Below are 18,173 nucleotides of genomic sequence, written 5' to 3'. Positions count from 1 at the left end.
TCAATGCAGCTTTAGCTTTCCTTTGGTGCTAAATTAACTTTATAACACTTGGTTATAACATACATTAATTTTTACAGCAATTACTAAAATAACAACTCATAATGCATTCATTTACCATATTCAGAAAAGCAACTGAAAAACCAAACACACAGCAGAATTTTATAGGACTGTAGTAGTTTTTGTTAGGTTGTCAAATTATTTTAAGCTCAAAATTAAAGTAATTAAATCTGTGACTCTCAACTGGGGGAGGTGGGCACACACAGAGAGGGGAAGTTAAAATCCTTTTTTTCTTCCAAACCTCACACAGACCCACTCGGCTGGTCATTCCCATTGCTGGAATTATGTCCTGTTCCTTAGGTTAAAAACAACTGCCTTCATGCCTATTAAAAATAATGTTTCTTCCTTTCCTGAGTGATTGTGAAATGAGCCATGGTGGCAAGGTAGGCACGAACCGAGGGAAACTGAGTCCATGCCCACATTTGATGGTGGGCAAGAACAGAAGGAAATTGGGTCCATACCCACATTTGATGGTGGGTGAGAACAGAAGGTAACTAGGTCCACATCTATATTTGATGGTGGGCAAGAACAGAGGGAAACTGAATCCGTGTCCACATTTGATGGTGGGCAAGAACAGAGGGAAAGTGTGTCCAAGTCCACATTTGATGGTTAGCAAGAACAGGGGGAAGCTGGGTCCACGTCCACATTTGATGGTGGGAAAGAACGGGGGAAACTGGGTCCACGTCCACGTTTGATGATGGGCGAGAACACGGGGAAACTGGGTCAAAGTCCACATTTGATGATGGGCGAGACCAGGGGGAAACTGAGTCCACATCCACATTTGATGGTGGGAGAGAACAGGGGAAAACTCGGTCCACGTCCACATTTGATGGTGGCTTTTAATGCACTGCAGCCTGTGTCCCCTTGACCTTCACGAATTTTCAGGTAGTAAGAAAGCAATTTTTCTTACTGGAAAGGAGAAAACTAAGTGGCTGCAAAGTAATATAATTTCCTTAAAGCAAAACAACAGAGAACCAACTTTGACTTTTTCCACATTACCCAGTAATTCTAAGACTAAGGGTTTTGTCATGTTACAGCAAATGCCGTTCATTAGGGGGAAATTGGAAGTCAGAACAGTGTGTGCTATTCAAATTCTCAATGAATAATTAACTCAAATGGGTTCAGAGTGCTACAAAATGAAATTAATTTGTTTTTAGTTTAACCCCAAATCCCCAATCCCTTGCCAAATGATCCGCTATGTATCCTACATAAAGGACAGGGTCTTTCTGGCAGAAAACCATTAACAGCTTTTATTTGCAGTAAGAGAAGCATGCCTTCTTATCAAACAGGTGCATGGCCCCCTTGCGGGGGGGTCACCCATCACCTGCATCCCCGTGTGTCACGGTGTTGCCGCACACCATTAACGCATCAAAATGGAAAAGGAAATGTAAGCAGTGTTTGCTGTCCAAAGTTCACGTCAACAACTCCTTATTATGAAGGCACTTCTGAGCCTTTCCTCCTGCATCTGGGAGCTGCCAGCAACCCAGTTCCAGGAGAGAAAATAGCTCGACACCTCCTGCAGCCCATGGAGTCCTCTTGTTGGGACAAGGTCCCCCCAGGAGAGAGGAGCCCCCAGCAGGGTCAACACTGGAGGTCCTGGGGGTGGGTGGTGCTGGGGAGGCCATGCGGGGAGGGCTGTTCCCTGTTCCCTTCCCCTCAGGAGACAGCTGGCCCAAGGTGACACAGGACCGGATGGGATTTCAGGGTCAGGGACCACGGAGCCCGGGGCTGTGGACCACACCAGCCCAAAGCCACTGCATGCCCCAGACCGGGGCTGTGGACCACACCAGCCCACGGCCACTGTATGCCCCAGACCAACACGAGAAGAGTGCAGACCAACAACATCTTCGTCTACGGTAGGTGTCACGGTTATCGTTCCTAAGAGAGTCCACGGCCACTTCTACCAGGTGCCCTCCACTCTTCCCCTGCCCCAGCTGGTCCCCCTGTGACAGCCGTGTCTTTGAGAACGGGGTGTGGAGCCAGGGGGAAAACACAAAATAAACCACCTGCTACTAGAAACAGCCTCGCTGTCCTCAGGGAGCCGGTCCTGGGGCCAGCCTCGCTGTCCTCAAGGAGTCGATCCCGGGGCCAGCCTCGCTGGACTCAGGGAGTCGGTTCCAGGACCCCATGGACACCAAATCCAGGCACATTCAAGCCCCACAGGTGGACCTGCCGAACCTGCGTGTACAAAGAGTCGGCCCTCCGACACGCGTTTCACATGGCAGGAACACTGTATTTTCTGCGTGTACAAAGAATCAGCCCTCCGACATGCGTTTCATGTGGCAGAACACTGTATTTTCTCCCTGAGTTTGGTTGAAAAAATCCACCTATAAGTTGACCCGCAAAGCTCAAGCTTGTGTTGGACAATAGTCAACTGTACGCAATTGACACTGATTCCTACCAACAATATCCAAATCTTACCATGACCAGCACGATAAAGAGAATGAGCAAAATTTAAAAACTAAAGCAGAGTTTTTTCCTGCTAGTTGGGGCACTGCGTATCCCCTGTGGGAAAGACAACACTGGCTGCTGACCAAACTCCATCGGCCTCTTCCTCCGTCCTGAGGGCATCTTCCTCCATCCTGACAGCAGCCTGGGCTTACCTCAGTCCCAGGGCGGGGGAGGAGGACGCACTGTGCACCCTCCCAGCTCTCCTCCGCCCCTTCCCTCAGGCTGGCCCAAGAGCAGCCTGAACAGTCAGGTGCTGGGAACACCGAGCTGCCCCTCCTCGGCCCACAACCTCAGGCCACCTGTCTCATTTGTGACGGAGAAACAGAGCTGCAGCTGCAGGCGGGAGGCGGGACACGCTGGGATCTACCCATGGCCAGGCCGAGCTGCTCTGATCACTCAAGCTTCACTTTCATCACTTGCTCTACCAAATAAACTAGAATAAAATATGCCACTTCCTCCTTTGCACACACTCCCAAGCCTCCCATCCCACTTCCCGGCGCTGACCCCATAAGAACACTTTCTGTGCCTTTCCAGGTATTTTCTATCCTCCTCAAGCACAGAACCACATTCAGAGTGAATTTTTTTTTTTTTTTTTTTTTTTTTTTTTTTTTTACAGAAATGGCACCAGGGCAGATGATTTTTTTTGTACCATTTCTTTGGTTTCTTGGGCATTTTCCGCACCAGGACAGATGGGCTCTGCTCTCCTTCCTCCCCACCGAAGGCTGCCTCACAGCAGCCACACACAGAGCCGTAAGCCCTCGCAAGACTGTGGGTGTCTCGGGGTGCCCCACGTCCCCAAAGACCAAGGGGTCACAGATCCACACTGTCCAACAACACTTCAGACATGGCCTCGAGCCTGGGAACCCTGCTGGCCAGCCCAGGCCAGCAACAGAATAGAGGTGTGAGAGGTAACATTTGCACTTCTTAAAAAAAAAAAAAAAAGGCAGATATTCAGTGCCACATTTAAAATGATCATGGCGGCCAGGCACAGTGGCTCATGTGTGTAATGTAAGCACTTTGGGAGGCCAAGGTTGGCAGATCCCTTGAGGTCAGGAGTTCAAGACCAGCCTGGCCAACACGGTGAGACCCCTGTCTCTACTAAAAATACAAAAATTAGCTGGGCATGGTGGCAGGCACATGTAATCCCAGCTACTTGGGAGGCTGAGACACAAGATTCTCTTGAACCCTGGAAGCAGAGGTTACAGTGAGCTGAGATTATGCCACTGCAATCCAGCCTGGGTGACAGAGCAAGACTCTGTCTCAAAAATAAAAATAATAAATAATAACAAAAGAAAAAATATATATGCATTCCTAGTCCCTTGGAGCTGCAGCAACAAAGCTGGTGATATATTTTGGGTGTTTCTAATCAATGTTTTCCATGAGCTACACTGCAAGTCTCAACCTTGACCCTGCTACAGTAATCATCTATTACAAATTAAAACAAGAGCCATAACTCTGTCTCCTACTAAAATATTCTAACTGAGACATGTTAACAGAATACATTTCTTTGGGTGAGAAAGTATCCACCAGGGTGGGGAACAGACGGCCCACCGATTGTGCTGTGGCCCTAACCACCAAGGACTCATGAATCATCCACAGCAAGGCTGGTGACTCAAAAAGAACACTAAATTGCTCTTTGACATCAATTCTTAAACCTTGAGAAACCAAAGTTCTCTTTGTAACAGACTTTAAAAAGGATGAAGTCAGAAGTAGCTCAGCAGAGATGCACCAACTCTTACCTGGGAGAGACACTCCTTGCTAATCACGTCTGGATTAACGGATGTGCTAAAAGCATCTCTTCCAACAGAGACACAAACTGAAAACAGGAATGCCATGAACACCTTCCCCAGATAACCCAGTCCTCACCCATCCACCCCTCAGGAGGTCCCCAGACAAGTCCAATAAGGAAATGACCCCACAGCAGATTCAGGTGCAGGCAGTGAGGGTAGTGGCGTCAGGGAATTCCGCCGTAAACCTTGGCAGCACGCAGGGAGGTGTACCCAGCTGGACAGGTGAAGTCAGAAGTGCAGGATGATCTGGCCATTCCAAATAAGCAGGGCATAACAATTTTGTTAAAATGAAACCCAGCCTTTGAAAAGGCCCGGACTTCCCACAATGTGTGGTATTTATAGTGTGGAGGGCACTGTAGAGAAGTTATCAGAGGGTTCACGACGGCAAGATCCACGGAGGCTCTGCCATGTGCCAGGCATGAGACAACAATTCACACAAAACACCTCATTTCACCCTACACAGAGTCCACAGACTGCTCCACAGTCTCCCAGGTAAGAGTTGGTGCATCTCTGCTGAGCTACTTCTGACTTCATCCTTTCTCAACTGCTTCATGTTTCACCCTACACAGAGTCCACAGACTGCTCCACATTTCACCCTACACAGAGTCCACAGACTGCTCCACATTTCACCCTACACAGAGTACAGAGACTGCTTCACAGAATACTACCAAAGGGGACCATCAAATGATCCCCAAGAAGTAATGAGCGCCTTAAAAGTAAGAAAGCCAACCTCCTCCCCCTCTATTAACTTCCTCTCCTCATTTCCGCAGAACCAAAGAAATATGAAGGGCCAGTGACGCCCCACTGAAGAACGCTCTCCTGGTGGTTACACTCTGTACATAGGGAGAACAACACTGCTCCGTGCTGCATGAGGCTACTATTCTATACTACACTAGTACGATCTGTTTGTTCTATTCTATACTATTCCATTCTCTATGATAGAATACTACAGCTTCACTCCATACTATAAAACGCTGTACTATCTGTTCTATTCTATTCTATTTTCTTCTATACAGAAAGGAGTTAGCCAGCTTGCTTTAGGCAGACAGTAAGGGAAGGGTCCCAGAGAGCCTCCAGCCCATGTTTTGTGCAGATAGGGGGACTTGCACGGGGGGGCCCTCCTAAACATGCTCACAGCAGACTAAAGGTCCCCATGCACACGAGGGAATGGGGTGGAACCACCAGATATTTGCTCCTTAGACAGCGAGACCAGCCCCATCAGCTTCTATATAAAAGCCCTTGTAGTCAACTGGGAAGGGGGCGACCAGCAATCTGCTCTCAGGACCCCTCTTTTCGCTGAGAGCTTAACTTTTAGCTTAACGAGTTCCACTGCACTCACTCTTCGATGTCCCCGTGCCTGTTTCTTCCTGGTCATTAGACAAGAACCTGGACCCAGCTGAGCTAAAGAGCAAAACTCCTGCATCAGTGCTACAGAACACTATCCTCTCTGTTCTGTGCCATGCGACTCTACTATTCCACACCACACTACGTAATATTAATACTATGCTGTGTGTTCTAATCTAGATTGTATTATGCTATGCAATACTACGTCATTAGTTCAACTGTATACTCTACAATACTATCCCACTTGTTCTATTCTAGACCATGTAATACGATTTTTCCTATTGTATACTATACTACATAATGTTACACTGTTTCTTCTGTTCTATGCTACCCTATATAACATTATGCTATTTGTTCTATTCTGCGCTACTCTATATAATTATATTCTGTTTGTTCCATTCTATACAACACCTTGCATCATTTTACCATGTTCTACGATACAAGAGTAGAGTCAGTTATACTTTCATAATCTTTTCCAAGCTCTTACCCAGTAAGAAATGTGATGTTTTACTATGCCTCACATAAATGCACATTTCATGATAATCAATGCCACTTCCTATGGTTGTAGAATTCTGTCTCTATGATTCTACTGATACGGCTTCTTTGGGCTTTTCTTTAAGTCCTTTGCAGTGTCTGGTTTCCTAGTGAAAAGATGACTAAGGTCCCGATAAGATCCTACAAAACCAGCATTCACACAGGCTCACCTGTGTGCACTCTGCTGGACTCCGTGTTGAAGGAGTGACAGGAAGACAGACGGCTGTCGGTGGATGGAAGGCAACAAGCACAGAGTAGATTCCAGAACTGAGACATGTACCAAGGCTCTGGCACAGCTGAGGGTCGATCCCAATTCTAGCCTCTCACAGAAAGGCAGAGGGGACTTAGCACAAAGAGCACGGAACTTTGCTTTAATAAAGCAAATGCTTACCATCCACTGTGAGGAGCTCAAGGAGAAATGGCAGTAGGCTCTACTAATGATACTGCTTTAAAAAATGGAAGGGAGAGGGTACATTTTCACATGGGCCATGTGGAAAGTTGGCTGGACCTGCCGCTGGACCTGACACTGGACCTGCTGCTGGACCTGCCCCTGGACCTGTCGCTGGACCTGCCGCTGAACCTGTTCCTGGACCTGATGCTGGACCTGCCGCTGGACCTGATGCTGGACCTGACGCTGGACCTGCCCCTGGACCTGCCACTCGGTCTGCTACTGGACTGCTAACAAATGCTGCAGATTTTTATGTAGAAAAAAGTACAATGCGTCTGAGAGCAGCTGTCCCAGCTCTGGATGAAGCCGGCAGAAAAAGGAAGCAGCAGAGACGCTGGTATCATTCAGTGGGCAGAGTCAATGACCCTCCTCTAAGTCCAGCAAAGCTCAACCTGCATGTCTGCAACTAGAAATACCAATCATAAGCCAGACCTCCTGGCAAATACCATTGACCTGCTGTAATTCTGTGTGGTGTATTATGTCCCATGTACAGGAAATCTTTCACAAAGCCTTTAACCAGGAAGTACTAACATGACTTTTAATGCAATATAACAGCTTTGCACCCATTTAACATATATTTAACCCCAGTGGTATATTTAAATATATATTTTATAGAACATCAGGCATGTTTACCTAATGGCTCGAACTTTCACAATGTCTCTCTCCCTGAGAGGACAGCGGAGGATCCCATGCACTGTCTCCAGGAACATGCCCCTCCCAGAGAGGATTCACAAATCAAATGTGCACATGCATGCATGCACAGACACATATCACACACACACACACACACATGGACACGCACACCTATATGCAATACATACATTCACACATGCACACACGTTCACATAATCACATAATACCACCACATAACAGACGCGTACACATACACACAACACTCAAACACACGCACACAAACATACAACACTCAAACACACACGCACAAGCATACACACAACACTCAAACACACATGCATATACATACACATTCTGACACACATACATACGTAAGTGTGTAGACATAACATGCACAAATATACATGTATAACTATATACACATGAGCATCCATGCATGCCTACTTGCACATATGTGCAGTCGTGCCTAAACACGTAACACATGCACACACATACATGCAACACAAATACACATGCACACATATACACATGCATGCACATGTACATTACACACAAAGGCACACATACATGCACAACACATATACATGCAATACACACTTTCATACACATAAATGCAAACACACATACATATATACATCCCTCAAAGACCCCATTATTCAATTCTAAACAAAGTGGTTTATCCCCCAAATGTACCTTCCCGTAATTAATAAGCTCTACTGCACATTTCTTGTTTCAAATAATGAGGTCTCACACACAGCACACACACATTTATACTCCAATACGTGTGAACATATAAATAGAAATAGGCACACGGGCACGAAGACCCTCTTCTGTAAAGGTATTCTCAAACTTGAACTGAACGAATTCTGCTAATTATAGTCAGAGTCAGCAAAGATATATATTTGACCTCGGAATGAATATACTCGTTCTTTTCGTTACCCCTGGCAACAGCAAGAATGTAAAACAGTTGTGCGATATCATGTCACTTATTCAATCCCACTTCCTGGGATCTGACCCACTTGGAATAGCGTTTCTGTCTGAGTGGTTTCCTTCTGACTAAAATCATGAGACGATTCCTTCTCTTCCTGCTTTCTCTTTCCCAGGCCTTTTCACTGCCCTTTCATCATCTCAGAAATAAATCATACTTGTCAAAATGGAACGCAAAGAAACAGCCTTAGGAGAGAATCCCACAATGGAATGGACCCAAGAGAGGAAAAAATATTCTTTTTGAAAATGTACAAAAGGAAAAGTCAAGAGGCCTGGGTTCCCTCTCATGACAGAAACAGACGTCAGCATAGCAGGTCGCTCAGCACAGTTCAGCTCTGTGTATGAAACAGAGATTCTAGTCCTTGTCCCTGTTTCAAGCTCTGTGTATGAAATAGATTCTAGCCCTTGTCCCTGTTTCATGATGTTGCAGTGAAGGTAACAAAACAGACAAAGGGCACAGGCTGCAGAAAAGGATTTTAAAAGGATGACTTTTAAAATGTGAGCCTGCTTTTCAAGGGCACAATGAGGACATTTTCAAGTATATTAAAGCTGATTTATAAGAGATAGGTATAAAGACTCTACAAGGTCGTTAGACTTTAGACTTACAAAGAAAACAAATCACATTCTCCTAGCATCACCAGTCAGGTGTTCCACAAATACTAAGAATAGCCACTGCAACGGGGTCCACTATGAGGGGTCAAAACATAACCCATGAAGCATGGCCGAGAGCTCCTATAACCTGATTTCTAGGAATCTAATTTTAAACATCCTCACAGCTAGCACATCACAAAAATACAGAGCTCCAAATGCTGTAACACAAGTGCTAACAACACCTAGCCAAAAATATACGAGGCATTTCAGGCAAAAATCCCAGAATCAGAAGAACACAAGTTTTCTAAGTTCTTCAAAAGCCGGTGCTGGTTGAGGCTCCTCTGCAGACTTCAACAAAAGACACGCTAGAATTAGCCATTGACGGTAACCCTGAGTCAACACGCACAGTGTTCGGAAAAGCACAAGGCCTGCTCCGGCTTGAGACCCCTGGGAACTTTCTCTGGACCGCACCGAGTGGACGACTTTGAGAACTCAAAATAACCAACAACCAGTCCATGAACAGAGAAAGAAGACTGCAGCCTCCCTGGGGACCTGGCTCCATGCCTGCCCCCTTTCTTCCGGATACCTTTGCCCTTCCTGGCTCCCTCCTCCACCTGGAGATGCTCTGGGTTCAGGCCCCTCTCCAGTTGTGTCTCGGTCCACAGCTGGCTACCTGTGTGAAGCACCAGGCCTTGAAGGACCATCTCCACCTGCTTCCTGCACTTCCCACCCACTTCCACCATGACACCCAGGCTCTGGCTGCTCTCAGGGATCAGGGCCGCCAGGCTCCCCCACAGGCTCCAACTGGAGTCCTGCCCCCTGGTTTTCAGCAACACTTGGGACTTTCTCCTGGAAACTCTCGGCTCTGGGCTTTAGTGAACTGCGCCATCCAGCTCTTCTCTGGATTCTAAGCAGGGCCTTCTCTGGGTCTTCCAACCCTTCCTCCATTTCCAAATGTGGGCTTTCCTTTGGCCTCCTCTCTCCAGACATGCACGCCTCACACTCTGGCTACTTGACCTGCACTTCTACCTAAGAGGCTCCCAAATGCTCCCTGCTCCAGATTTTCCCCAAGCCTCCTCCTGTATTTCCAAACTTGCAGCTTGCAGTGGTGTCTCTAAGTATCTCTGAGTCAGGTCCACACTTGCTTCTCCTGATTTCCGGCAAAGCGCAACGGCGACCTCGGGGTGCAGACTCGCAGCTTCATCCGCCTTCCTGTACTCCCTCTTCCCCTCCTGACCGAGGCACCGAATTGCTCAGCTCACTGGCTGCCTTCTCTCCTCCTCCGGCCACGGCGAGTGCCCTGCATGAGCCTGCCCTGTCACCCCCCGGCTCCACGGCATGCCGCACATCAGAGACACGATTCTCTCCGAAACCCTCAGTGGTTCCCTAGTATCCCACAGGTAAGGACTTCCACATTCTGGCCCCAATCTAACTTTCTGGCCTCAGATATGCACATGCATATTTTATCTGTGCAAAGAGAGTACAGGCCTCACACCCGCTCTCATTCCTGGGCTCCTAGTTCCTCTTAAAGGTGCTGTATGAGGTACCTATGCACTTTCCAAACACTAACTGAATATGCGCTTGGAGAACACTTACTTGATAATTTTGTGGCATTGCCGGATAACGTGGACAAAGTGAGAACTACGCAGGTGTGTGGACGCTGCCTTGCCCAGACCTCACTTACCCAGACACTCCCAGATGCTCAAGGTGACCAGCCCTATTGGCGCACAGGCAGGCGCAGGCTGCACCCCCACAGCTGGGCCCCGCGAGCTGAACTATAATTACGAAGCAGTTGTTTGCTCCTAAATCTGTTTATGCTGGTGCATTTGTTACACATTACTGAAACCAACAAAGTATGACTCCAAAGAGAGAATAATTGTATGAAAACTAAGTTGGATGCCTTTCAAAGACTTAATATAGGGGAATTTTTTTTTTCATTTTAATCTTTTTAAAATTGCTATCAAATTAGGTATGGGCAAAAAATATATACAATGTTTGAGGAAATAATTTTTAACGGTTTCATATCTAACATACCTTGCTTCTCTTGTGTTGCCTATTCTCTTCTAGAAGAATAAAAACTGTGGCAGGCCTGCGATGGCTGTGGTTGAGGAAAGAGGCCACAGCCACAGCCAGCAGAACCATGCTCAGCAGCAGCCTAGCCCCGCGTGGAAGAGGCGTGAACACTCTCGGGAGAGGTGGATGTGAACTAACGGTTCCCAGCTCTGACCTCTTTATCTGAATGCGGTGATTGGTTTTATCTGAATGTCAGACAAAAGGGTGTCTACGTCCAGGAAAGACTCTAAACACTCTGGACGCTGCTGTGGCAGATGGTGACCGTGACCCAGTGATACCACTCTCCAGTGGGCAGCCAACCCAGTCTCCTAACCGTAAAGGACATTCATAGCAACACTACGAAAAAGAAACACTACTGTTCTGACCCAGAAAAGTGAAATGTAAAACATAAAATACACAGGTTCTAACTAAGAGGCAGACAGACCGGGCACGGTGGCTCACGCCTGTAATCCCAACCCCTTGGAAGGCCAAGGCGGGTGGATCACTTGAGGTCACGAGTTTGAGACCAGCCTGGTCAACATGGTGAAACCCCATCTCTACTAAAAATGCAAAAATTACCCGGATGTGGTGGCGGGCACCTGTAATCCCAGCTACTTAGGAGGCTGAAGCAGGAGAATTGCTTAAACCTGGGAGGTGGAGGTTGCAGTGAGCCGAGATCACGCCACCGCACTCTAGCCTGGGCAACTCCTTCTCAAATAAAATAAAATAAAATAAAATAAAATAAAATAAAATAAAATAAAAGGCAGAGAAACAAAGGAGATTTCCTCTGATCTTAAAAACAGAAGTATTTGTTTCACAGCGTGGATAATTGAAGATCTGCATAGAAATCACCTAGGGTCCCGCCCTCCCTCACAACAGACTGGGATAGAGGGAAGGAGGGCAGGAGGTGGGCCCCTTGTCCACGAGAGCCTCCTCCCACCCCATCCCCTTCCTCAGGAGGGCGGCCTGCCCAGTGCAGGCTCCCTTCTCCCCAGGTAAGACCCTGGCGTCTCTACAGGAACACCCACCTCCCTTCCCTGCAATCCACTCCAGCTGCTCACGGCCAGTCAGGGGGGGCGCTCTTCAGAGAGGAGCAAACGGTTTGGAGGACAGCCTGAACTCCAACGTCCCAGGTGTGGCTTGCCAGGAAGCACAGAGGAAGGATGCAGGTCCCCAGAAGGAGGAGGCGCAGGAGGACGATGAGAGAGAAGAGAGAGAGACAAGAGAGGCAGACTGCCCAGCCGGGGGCTGAGCACAGGATCTGGCTGAGGCCCCCTGGGGAGGGGCAGAGGCAAACAGGCTGCTGCTTCTAGGCTGCTCGGGAAGATACAAGCTTGAAGGGGCTGCAAGGCAGGACTCACTGAGGAGCAGTCATGTGGATGCCACGCCTCTCACATGGCACACACTGACAACATGCAACTCACATGCAACACAACACAACACGCATGTACAATGGGCTTATACAACACTGACAACACACACTGCACACAAACACACACAACCTATACAACACATACCCAATACATGTGACTCACAACACAATGTGCATTTATAACACACTCATACGACACATAACCAATACATGCAACTCACAACACAACATGTGCGTACAACACACTCATACACACATACAGCACACGTAACTTACATACAACACAACACGCACGTACAATGCACTCATACAGCACACACAACACACAACTCACATACAACACGCACATGCAACACACTCATACAACACACAACACTCATACAACACACAACACACGTAACTCACAACACAACATGCACACACAACACTCATACAACATACATACAATACATGCAACTCACAACATACACACACAACACACTCATACAGCTCACGTACAACACATGCAACTCACGTTCAACACAACATGCACGTACAACACACACAACACACGCAACTCAACACAACATTCACGTACAACACACTCATGCAACACAACACTCATACAACGTACACACAATACATGCAACTCATAACACAACATACACATACAATACACTCATACAACACATACAACACATGCAACTCACGCATAACACAGCATGCACGTACAACACACTCATACAACATATAACACATACAACATGCACACAACACACGCAACTCAACACAAATACATGTACAATTCACTCACAACACACAACACTCATACAACACACAACACATGCAACCCATAAACACATGTACAACACACTCATACAACACACAACACTCATACATCACACACAATACATGCAACTCATATACGACATACACATACACACATACAACACACAACACTCATACAACATACAAAGCATGCAACTCACAAATACACGCACAACACACTCATACAACACACAACACTCAAACGTACAATAAGTGCAACTCAACACAATATGCACATACAACACACATACAACCCATGCAACTCACATACAACACAACACACTCATACAACACATTCATACAACACACACTATACAGATTCTAAGTATGAAATAGAAAACAGCACACTCACAGTTTCTAAATTTGATGAAAACTTTTTTCAAGAAAGTCGTCCAACATCCAAACTGGTACCATGTCCTCATTTTCAGTTGCTGTTCAGATTCAAGCATTTTTATCATCTACTCTATGAATTATAATAATACAGCATAAACCCATTTTTCATTTTACACCCACTTTGCTGTGGGGTGCTCCAAAACAGGGGCCAGGAGCCTCAGAGTCGTCCCTCGGAACAAAACACAACCGACACTCAGAGGCCAGGAAGGGAACTCGGGGGGTGACACACACTCTCTCATCTGCAGAGCTCTGCTTCAAATACTTTACACGTAACCAGGCTGGAACGGGTTGGTGAGGGTACAGACATGGCAAACTGAGAAGAAACTGGCAGGTGGAGAAAGATCAGTCAAAATCCAAGGAAAAATGCTGAACATTTTCCACAAATAGTTCACACAACAGATGATACTCAGGCTACTGAAAGTTTATTGAGAGGGGTCTTGCTCCAAAGAAAAAGTTCTCTCCCAAAGTTATCAAAGATTCACAGCAGGCACCTGCCCCCAACACACCATCTTCCGAGGGCCTAGGAGTCAAAAAGAAGGTAAGACAGTAGTAAGGGTACAGGGAGAGGAGAGCGGGAGGGGACCGAGAACTCGGAACCAAGAGATGGGCGGACACTGAATGCCTGACTCCAAGGTTATCACCCCAGAAAACAAGTCTGTTTAAGTCCGTAGTAACAGTGTTAGTACTTTCACTGAACCTGCACTCAACACTGGAGAACCTCCCTGTGTTATAAAGACGATCTGAAAAATAACATTAATTCACAATGTAGAGTGATGATTCAGCCACAGAAAATAAAACTGACATAATCCACTACAAGTCACACTATGTCTGTCTTTAAGACTGGTTTATGATGCAGAAAAGAGGCAGTTTGAGATCTAAAATACTTAAACTGGCAAACACCTTGTTTCCCTGAATTCTCACAACCGTGGCACCAGCTAGAGTAAGACAGAGTGGTTTTCAGAGCTTCCAGAACAGCAGAACAGATCAATCATAAATATGCAAAAGTGATCTGAAAACAGAATTAATTAATATTCCACGTTTTGGCTTAAACTAGTCATGTGATTTCCAATAAGTGGGAAACATTCACACCGATTTTTATAAGAAAGTTCAATGTGAACACATAGTACAGAACATTGCCTTTGTTTTGGAATTTATTTATTTAATATGATAATTTCATTTGTATTTAGTTATTCTTGATGTTGAATGCTCATCTTTATTAATGATGAGCTACCCATTTTCTGACTGAGGAAACAGAAAGTTGTCACTGCCTAACAGCAATACTCAAAACAGCCTGTATGAAAGGAAAAGGTATATCTGTGTGCACACAGATGCATACACATGCATACACGTACCTATACATGTACACACGCGTGTACATATGTGCATACACATACACACATACACATGTGTGCATGAGCACACATGCATGCACACATATACACATACATGCATACACACGCATATGCACATACACGTACACTCATATACACACGTACACATGCACACACATACATGCATATACACGTGCACATGGACACGTGGACACGCACATACACACGCATACACACATGCACACACATGCATGCGTACATGCATACGTAAGTATCATCTCAGGTACGTGGATTCAAAATTCTGATGCAAACAAGAATAATTACAAAACAAGGTAGGGTGTCAACAAGTGAGAATTGAGATGAAAGTTCTGATATGTTCCAGAGACGATACGGGAGGTCGTCACATCACATAAATATCTTACCCATTTTAAACGTGACAATTCCTGCCAACATCGGCCTGGATTAAGATGATTTCATTGACATAAGGAACAGAAAATATAGTATTTATTCTAATGAGATTCTGTAATCATTACATTATTTTCACAATTATAAGTAATCACTAAATAACTTCCTCCCAAGGGTCTAAAAATAAAAATAAGATAACAAAAGAAAGTCACAGTCCTGAGAGCTTTATCATGCAAATCACAACTGTGAAAATCAAGCATGTTTTTGAGACTATGCCCTCCTCAAATATCCTTCCTGGAATTTTGTACCAGTAATGGCTGGTAATTAATTGTTATACCAGCTGGAAAGTATATCATTGGGGGTACGTGAAGTAAACATGTAAAGAGAAATGAACACACACACTTGAACCCAGGCCTCATTTCACAACTGTTTCCTACTTTCGATTTGCTTAGTTTACCTCATGAGGTACCTCGAGGAGAGAAAGCAGAGCTGGGATCTGCCCCGAGGCTGCTTCGGGAAGAGCTGGGTGGGCACCAAGACCCTCAGACCGAGGGCTGAGCTGCGTGGCTATGACCCCATCACTGCAGCTCCCCAAGCGTGTGTCCCTGTGTGTCACGCAAACCCCTGCCACACAGGTGACACACGCCACACGCCTGACACAGGCTCAGCACACAGGGAGCGATCAGTAAGTGGTGACTAGAGAGAAGTGACGGCCTTCAGCGTGGATGGAGAAAACAGGCCACAGACTCACAGAGGAAACGCCACAGATCCACAGACGGAGAAAACACCACAGACGCACGGACGGAGGAAACACCACAGACGCATGGAGGGAAGAAAAGTGCCACAGACGCACGGAGGGAGGAAAAGTGCCACAGACGCAGGGACGAAAGAAACGCCACTGACGCACGGATGGAAGAAACGCCACAGACGCATGGACGGAGAAAACGTGCCACAGAGGCACTCACGGAGAAAACAGTCCACAGATGCATGAACAGAGGAAACGCCACAGACGCACGGACGGAGGAAACAGGGCAGAGACGCCTATACACCAGTGTGGAACGTCGGACAGGAACGTCCCGGCCATGCACTGTCCACTCCCCCTAGAGACTTCCCACCCCAGAGCACTCAGGATGGCTGTGGAGCGCCTGCCACGCACCCCAGAGGCGAAGCTGGGGAGCCAGAGATGAGCAGGTTCACGTCCATCAAATGCAGCTGCAATCCCTGTAATAACTGGAGGTCACTATTAAACAGAAGGGCACTTCACTTGGAATAAAAGCACTCTGCATAAAAGAACTAAAGATTGGCTGGAGACAGCTTAGAAACCGTCACCATTATTCTTGTTAGTGACAGCGAAGCTTCAAGAGTGGTCACTTTTCCTGTAGAAATCCCACAGAGGTGATTCCTGGAACTCATTTAGAATATTTCTTTCCCAGAAACCACACAACCAAGAACTTAATAGTGCCGTCTCTTGACCAGAAAGATTCAGATTTCTGATGAAACTAAACCCTGTCCAGCCTCCTGATTCTAGAAGATGCTGTACAGAAAAGCTAACTCAAAGGGGTCTCATTTCTTTTGTCATCCACGACACATAAAAAATTTTTTTAAATATACAAAAAATGTAGGAATCGTACAGTGAATACCCATGTGTCTACCCCCTGGATCACAGACTAGATTTAAATGTAAAGTTCTAAAGGTTCCCAGCTAAGGAAATGTGCAGTGTAAGCCTCTACCTGGTTAGAACCAAGGGGAATGGAATGAGCTTTCCCCAGCCTTGCTGCTCAGCTGGGAGGGGCTGCCACAGCTCAGCCACCCCACCCCAGAGCACCCAGGATGGCTGTGGAGTTCCTGCCACCCACCCCAGAGGTGAGGCTGGATCCCCATTCGCGGTGTTAAGAATGAGCCAGCCTTTAGAGGCCATGTGGTCTATACTTGAATAGAAAATGTTCCAGGAAACTAAAGATTCCAATGCGTGCACTGAATTCCTAACCATTTGAAACCCAGGCTCCTCATCTATACACGAAGAACAACGCTCTCTCCTGGGAAAGCATTTCAGAAGGACGAAAAAGGATCCACATGAGAGCAGCTGAAAACTACAAGGCATCATGCAATTATAAGCCTTTTTCTATATCTTTGTTTCAAGGAATGTCAGCATTCTAAATATTGCAGTTCATCCCACATCACCTTTCAGGAGCAAATCATAACGATCAAAAGTATCAGCAGAATCACTACCAGCTCAGTCGCCATGTGCTTCTTCTTCCTGCATGACAATTCCTGCAGAACGATGGGACCATCCAAGAATGGCTCCCTGCCATCATGTGCCCATTCTCCTTCCCCAGGGGGCTATTCCTGTACTCACGGGGCATGGGAAACCTGTATAACGCCACCAGAAAGTCCTTGTTTGACTTACACACTTCCCAGAAGGGCTGATTTTATCCAGAATCCTAACTGTGTCAAACACTAAACCTAAGAAATCATCAAGAAACCAAGGAAATGTAAGGCCATGTCCTGCCCCGGGTGCATGGCTACTAGGGGAGAAATAGAAAATGAGACATGAAAGGAAACTTCTAAGATATTCAGACCATCACTGGATGATTCCAGGAACCCATTACAGATCATTGCTGTTCCTAATAACAGGAAAGAAATTCTAAAATCCCAACAGGCATGGTGAGTCCCTCACTTGCATGAAGTCAAAATAATAATCCATCACTCTCTTCAAAAGGACAAAAGAAAAACTCTACTTCCTCTTCATATTAATTTGTGTACAAGCGACTTAAGTGAGAAAATCTTAATGTCTGGACTGTGATATCAATAGCAAAATAATCCCAAGATTCCCAATTAAAAGATAGAGACGGCCTGAATGAATTTAAAACAAGAAAAACCGACTATATGCTGCCTACAAAAAACACAGTTCAGCTGCAAAGACACACATAGACTAAATGTGAAGGGATGGAAAAACACATTCCACATTAATGGAAATC

The 18,173-nt window shown here is 46.1% G+C and overlaps 1 long non-coding RNA gene and 1 pseudogene across 1 annotated transcript in view; one reads left to right on the top strand and one right to left on the bottom strand.

The window, feature by feature from the left end:
• Positions 1 to 18,173, bottom strand: part of LOC135965382 (uncharacterized) — a 50,663-nt gene that overhangs the window by 14,127 nt on the left and 18,363 nt on the right. The gene's annotated exons all lie outside the window — the stretch shown is intronic.
• On the top strand, positions 1,583 to 11,185 carry LOC135965381 (uncharacterized; annotated as a pseudogene).

The sequence above is a fragment of the Macaca fascicularis genome, chromosome 10 (genome assembly GCF_037993035.2).
Source record: "Macaca fascicularis isolate 582-1 chromosome 10, T2T-MFA8v1.1".
In the NCBI taxonomy this organism is placed as follows: Eukaryota; Metazoa; Chordata; class Mammalia; order Primates; family Cercopithecidae; genus Macaca; species Macaca fascicularis.
Note: the sequence above shows the minus strand (reverse complement) of the source record. Positions and strands in the feature narration are given on the sequence as shown.